Source organism: Phyllostomus hastatus, unplaced genomic scaffold (assembly GCF_019186645.2).
Source record: "Phyllostomus hastatus isolate PE091 unplaced genomic scaffold, TTU_PhHast_1.1 phas_contig_1, whole genome shotgun sequence".
Taxonomy (NCBI): domain Eukaryota; kingdom Metazoa; phylum Chordata; class Mammalia; order Chiroptera; family Phyllostomidae; genus Phyllostomus; species Phyllostomus hastatus.
In genome coordinates this window covers 10,830,903-10,836,902 of record NW_025333498.1, presented here as the reverse complement: position 1 = coordinate 10,836,902, position 6,000 = coordinate 10,830,903, and positions in this window count along the sequence as shown.

Below are 6,000 nucleotides of genomic sequence, written 5' to 3'. Positions count from 1 at the left end.
TTGAGACTAGCCCACTGCCTTCAGGCATCTTGCCAAATAGACATCAAAGAGTGTGGTACTAGGTTCGCTGTCTTTGACTTTTACGTCATTTTCTGCTACCATTTGGGGCACTCTGGTGTCCCATATAATACCCTACCAAGAGTGTCCAACCTTTTGGTGTCTCCAGGCCACACTGGAAGAATAAGAGTTGTCTTGGGCCACACATTAAATACATTGCGACATGTGATAAAAAAAAATCTCATAACATTTTAAGTAAATTTATGATTTTGTGTTGGGCCACATTCACAGCCATCCTGGGCTGCATGTGGCCCATGGGATGCAGGTTGGACACCACTGACAGTCTTAAATTTCCATGACACTCATCCCAACAACCTATGGTGCCCTCCATTGCAGGAACTTGTAGACTTCTTGAATGCTTAAACTCAAAATAACACTCTTTCTGATCACAAACTCCTGCTCCTTTCAAACTTATATGCCTAAGAATGTTCAGTTTGTTTTACATGAAAATTCTGAGTGTGTACCCCTCACTGATGCTCTCAGATTCTGAATCTATAACTGAACTATTCCTAGAAATGTGTATTTTAAACAAGCACACTAGTCGATTCCATGTATTTTAGACAATCAGTGAGGGTTCTTTCCTCTTCTTCTTACCTTTTACCCCTGCCCTTTTACCACAAGGCTTGCTTACTTTTCTATCATTTATAAATAACAGAACACCCAGCTGAAAGTGGTTTTAAAATAAGATTGTACTTTGCACATAAACAGAGGCCCAGAGTCAGGCTGTTCCTGGCTCGGTCATTACAAAATCAGGGTCTTCCCAACATTCTACCTCACTATGCCCAGGTGTGAACAAGGACACCACTGGCGGCTCCCAGATGGCTGCAGGGGCTCTGAGCATCACGCCCTCTCCCCGACGTGTCCACACACGTCCACATGCAGGGGTAAGGCAGGCATCAGATAACCACAATGGATGCTCCCAAACTAAAAAGGGAGGGAAAAACCCAGAGAGTACATCATAGTCACTGATCCATTCTTCTTTTCATCAAGAAATGGTTCATAATGCCCGCTGAGTAGCTGTTTCTGTCATTTCTCTATCCATAAAAAGTTGAGAGTTCCGAGGTCTTTCGTTTTTTAAAAATTTTGAATTGTTTTTATTCCTTTCGGTCCAAATGGATATAATTTCTTTAGAAACTTTGTGATCTTTTTTTTATGCAGATCACTGATATATGTTATATATTATATACATAGAATACATAGCAAGGCTGATGTGGCCCCAGTGAACATGAGTTTGACACCCCGATCTAAAATATTATTAAAACTTGCAACCCTCTTGGGTCCCCACCATGAAGTGTGGGCTACTGAGAGATTTTAGCTGAAGCATATAGGTTGAGGCTTCTACAAACTCCTGCAGCATTATGGCCTCTAAACTATGCTTGGCCCTAAGCCCTGTTATGCTATTATTGATTGGTTTTAGCTTCCTCTCCTTATTCCCAAACTATTCCAAACCTTCAGTTTTCTCCATCAACTTCTCTCTTCAAAAGCTCCACTCACCCACCTAACTGTCATCCTGTTCTCCATCTAGGAGTCTGTCCCCATTTTCCTCATTAGTTCAGTTTGTTCATTAAGGTCTACATATGAATGAAATCATATGGTACTTGTCTTTCTATAACTGGCTTATTTCATTCAGCATAATGCTCTCCAGGTCCATCCATACTGTTGCAAAGGGTAAAATTTATCTTCTTTTTTTACTGCTGAGTAGTATTCCATTGTGTCAATGTTCCATAGTTGTTTTATCCACTCATTTACTGATGGACACTTAGGCTGCTTCCATATCTTGGTGATTATAAATAATGCTGCAATGACACAGGTGTGCTTATATTCTTTTGAATTAGTGTTTTGGGTTCCTTTGGATATATTCTCAAAAGTGGGATTGCTAGGTAGAAAGACAGATCCATTTTTAATTTTTGAGGTATTTCCATACTGCTTTCCCACCAAGAGTGCAAAAAGGTTCTCCTTTCTCCACATCATCACCAGCACTTATTGTTTGTTGATTTATTAATGACAGACATTTTAACAGATGTGATATCTCATTGTGATTTTAATTTTCATTTTTCTGATGATTAGTAACATTGAGCATCTTTTCATGTGTCTATTGGCCATCTGTGTGTCCTCTTTATATAAGTGTCTATTTGGGTCCTTTGTCCATTTTTCAATTGGGTTGTTTGTTTTTTTGGTGTTGAGTTTTGTAAGTACTTTATAAATTTTGGATATTAACCCCTTATCAGATGTATCAGAGAATATGTTCTCCCATTCTATGGATTGTTCTTCTATTTTGTATATGATTTCCTTTGCTGTGCAAAAGCTTTTTAGTTTGATGTAGTTACATTTATTTATTTTTTTCTTTTGTTTCCCTTGCCTTGAGAGATATATCCGATAAAATATTGCTAGGAGCAATGTCTGAGATTTTGCTGCCTATTTTTTTTCTATAATTTTCATGGTTTCAAGTCCAACATTTAAGTCTTTGATCCATTTTGAATTTGTTCTTGTGTGTGGTGCAAGAAGGTGGTCTAGTTTCATTTTTCTGCACATATCTGTCCAGTTTTCCCAACATCCTCATTGAATAAACTATCTTTAGCCCATAGTATGTGTGTGCTTCCTCTGTAGAATACTAGTTGACTATAAAGGTGCGGGTTTATTTCTGGGCTCTCTATTCTGTTCCATTGACCTGTGTGTCTGTTTTTATGCCAGTACCATGCTGCTCTGATTGCTATGGCCTTATAGTATAGTTTGATATTAGACAGTATGATTTCTCCAACTTTGTTCCTCCTTCTCAGGACCACTGCTGCTATGTGGGGCCTTTTGTGGTTTCACATAAATTTTTGAAATATTTGTTTTAGTTCTGTGAAATACATCTTTGGACTCTTGATAGGAATTGTGTTGAACCTATAGATTACTTTAGGCAGTATGGACATTTTAATAATGTTAATCCTTTCTATTCATGGACACAGTATGTGCTTCCACTTATTTGTGTCTTATAATGTTCCAAGTACAGGTCTTTTATACCATTAGTTAAGTTTATTGCTAGGTATTATATTCTTTTTGTAGCAAATTGTGAATGGAATTGTTTTCTTAATTTCTCTTTCTGTTAGTTCATTATTGGCATATAAAAATGCAACTGGCTCCTAGATAATAATTTTGTAGCAGATAATTTTTGTAGTATCCTGCTACTCTGCTTTATTTATTTATCAGTTCTAGTAGTTCTTGGTGGAGTCTTTGGCATTCTCTATGAAAAGTATCATGTCATCTGCAAATAATGACAGTTTTACTTCTTCCTTTCCAATTTGGATGCCTTTTATTTCTTCGTCTTTTGTGATTACTGTGGCTTCAATTAGTGTATCCTTCAATTCTGACTGGATCTTTTTTATGCTATTAAGATCCTTACTAAGTTCCCTGCACATCTTTATAACTAGTGTTTTGAACTCTGCATCTGATAGATTGCTTATCTCCATTTTGTTTAGTTCTTTTTCTGAAGTTTTGATCTGTTCTTTCATTTGGGCCATGTTTCTTTGTCTCTTCATTTTGACATTCTCCCTGTGTTTGTTTCTGTGTATTTGATGGAGCTGCTAAGACTCACTGTCTTGGTAGCATGGCCTAATGTAGTAGGTGTCCTGCAGGTTCAAGTGGCACAGCCTCCCCTGTCACCCAAACTGAGTACTCAAGGTATGCCCTCCACATGGGCTGAGTATACTCTCCTCTTATAGTTGAGCCTTGATTGCCTTTGTCAGGTCAATGGGAGGGATTTAGCCAGGCCAGTCAGCTGCAAGGATTGGCTGTGACATCTTACCACCAATCTCTGTGGTCCATGGAGGATCAGCTGTGCAGGTTGGTGATGCTTCAATGTGGTCTAGAGCTGTACCCTGGGTGTGTAGGCTCTGGTGTTTCCCAGGTAGTTCAGACTAAGGTCAGGCCCACTAGTGTTTTGCCCAGAGCCACCCTGACTGAGCTATAAAGCAATCTGAGATGGCTACTACTTGTACTGGGCTTAGAGATTCCCAAGAGAAGCCAAGCTGTGAATTTAGGCTGGCTGCTGCTAGTGCTGGGCCTGGGGCCACTTAGCAAGCAGTACAGGGGCTGAGGGCTCACTGAGGCTGACTGATGCTTGGTTTGAGAGGATTTAGGACATTGTGAAGCAGGAGCCAAGACCCGCTGTTCATATGGAAAAGCAGCTTAGATGGGTCCATGAGTTGGGTGGGATTGAGTCTCAGGGGATCTCCTGGTCAGGGCGAACAGTGTTAGCCAGGTTGATGGAGTCTCAGATATGGTACCAGCCTGCCAGCTCTGTGGCTTTGATGAAAGGGTTCAGAAAAGGGACAATGGCCTCTGACCACCTTTCTGTCTGGGAGGAAGCTCTCTCCCTCCCAGTTTTTGCCTTGATGCCAGGCACTTGTTTATCCCTGTGTGTGGTCAATACATAACTTTCCCACCAACTGTGACAAGGGCTGACCAAGAGGTCCCTGGCCAGAAGGAATGTGTATTGTTTGAAGGAATAGATTGTGCCTCCTTCCTTTTCTTCTTTCAGGAGCAACTTCTTGTCCTGTGACTGCTTCTTAACCCTTTTCTTCTGCACGTGCATATGGATGTAATGTAGCTTCCAGCCACACACAGGTTTGTGCAACCTGGACCTGTACTGCCTTTGTCTTGGACTCCTTATAATGAACCTCAGACCAGAGAGGTGTGGTCTCTCTCACACCAACCTGCTACCATCGGTGCATTCCCCTATGATGTGAGTAATAAATGTCCACATCTTCTAGTCCTCTGGGTAGTTTTTTTGAATGTCATGAACACTTAAGCAGCTCCCCAGTTTGGGTCTCCTACATTATACCCTGTATTCCACTGGTGCCTTTCAAGCTGCTACCCCAGTGCTGGAGCTCAAGGGGAGTGAGTTTGAGTAGATGGGTCTGTATGTGGGTTCTTTGAGAACTGCTTGGGACTCTGGAAGTTTCTTCTACTGACTCAATCTCCACTTTTTCACAGCCAGAAGTTATTGGGACTTATCTTCCTGGCACTGGAACCCTGGGCTGGAGGACCTCGTGTAGGGCTGGGACTCCTCACTCCTGAGATAGTCCTCCTGAATTTTTATCCACCACACATGGATGTGGGACCGGCCTGTTCTGTATCTCCACCCCTCCTACCAGTCTGGATGGATGTGGTTTCTTAAATTCCATAGTTGTCAGACTTCCATTCAACTCTATTTCTGATGGCTCTGAGTGATGGTTGTTCCTTGTTTTAGTTGTAATTTTGCTGTGGTTGTTCAAGAAGGTGACCCATGTTCACCTATGCTGCCATTGTGACTAGAAGTCTCTACAGTGAATATTTTAAAGTAAAAATTATAGGTTAATTAATTCAGCTGCATTTATCTCAATGCAGTTCTCAGTGATTTTATACTAAATCATTTTTCAAGAATACTGATCCTTGTATGTTTTGTTCCCTAAGCAGATCTCACCAGAATTTGTGTGTAGAGCTCAAGTGAATACCTGATATTGTTAAAAATAACTCTATGTGCTACAATTGTGTTGTAGTCACAAAGAATATCATATTTCCTATAAACTTACCACTTTTTTTAGTCTACTTGATACTTTGAAAAAAGGCTATGAAGTACTTTCTTTTACATTGTGGATATCTATTTCTATGCTATCACCTGCCTACAGGCAGCCTATTTTTACTTTTTAATTTGTTGAATGCTATTCAAATTCCCAAACTTATTACTGGAATACATAATCCTTATGGGTTGGATTCTGATCTGCTGTAATCTAAATTTTTCAATGATGATGATAAGAAATTTGGGACAATTTTACATAACAATAATAATAGAACAAGAACAACTGCTAGAAGAATGATGAACAGAAAAAAAAGTAACATGTATTCAAGTTCTTAATGAATATAACAAAATGATATGGTCTGGAAAGAGCCAAGAATATGTTAGTTCTTTTTTTTATTTTA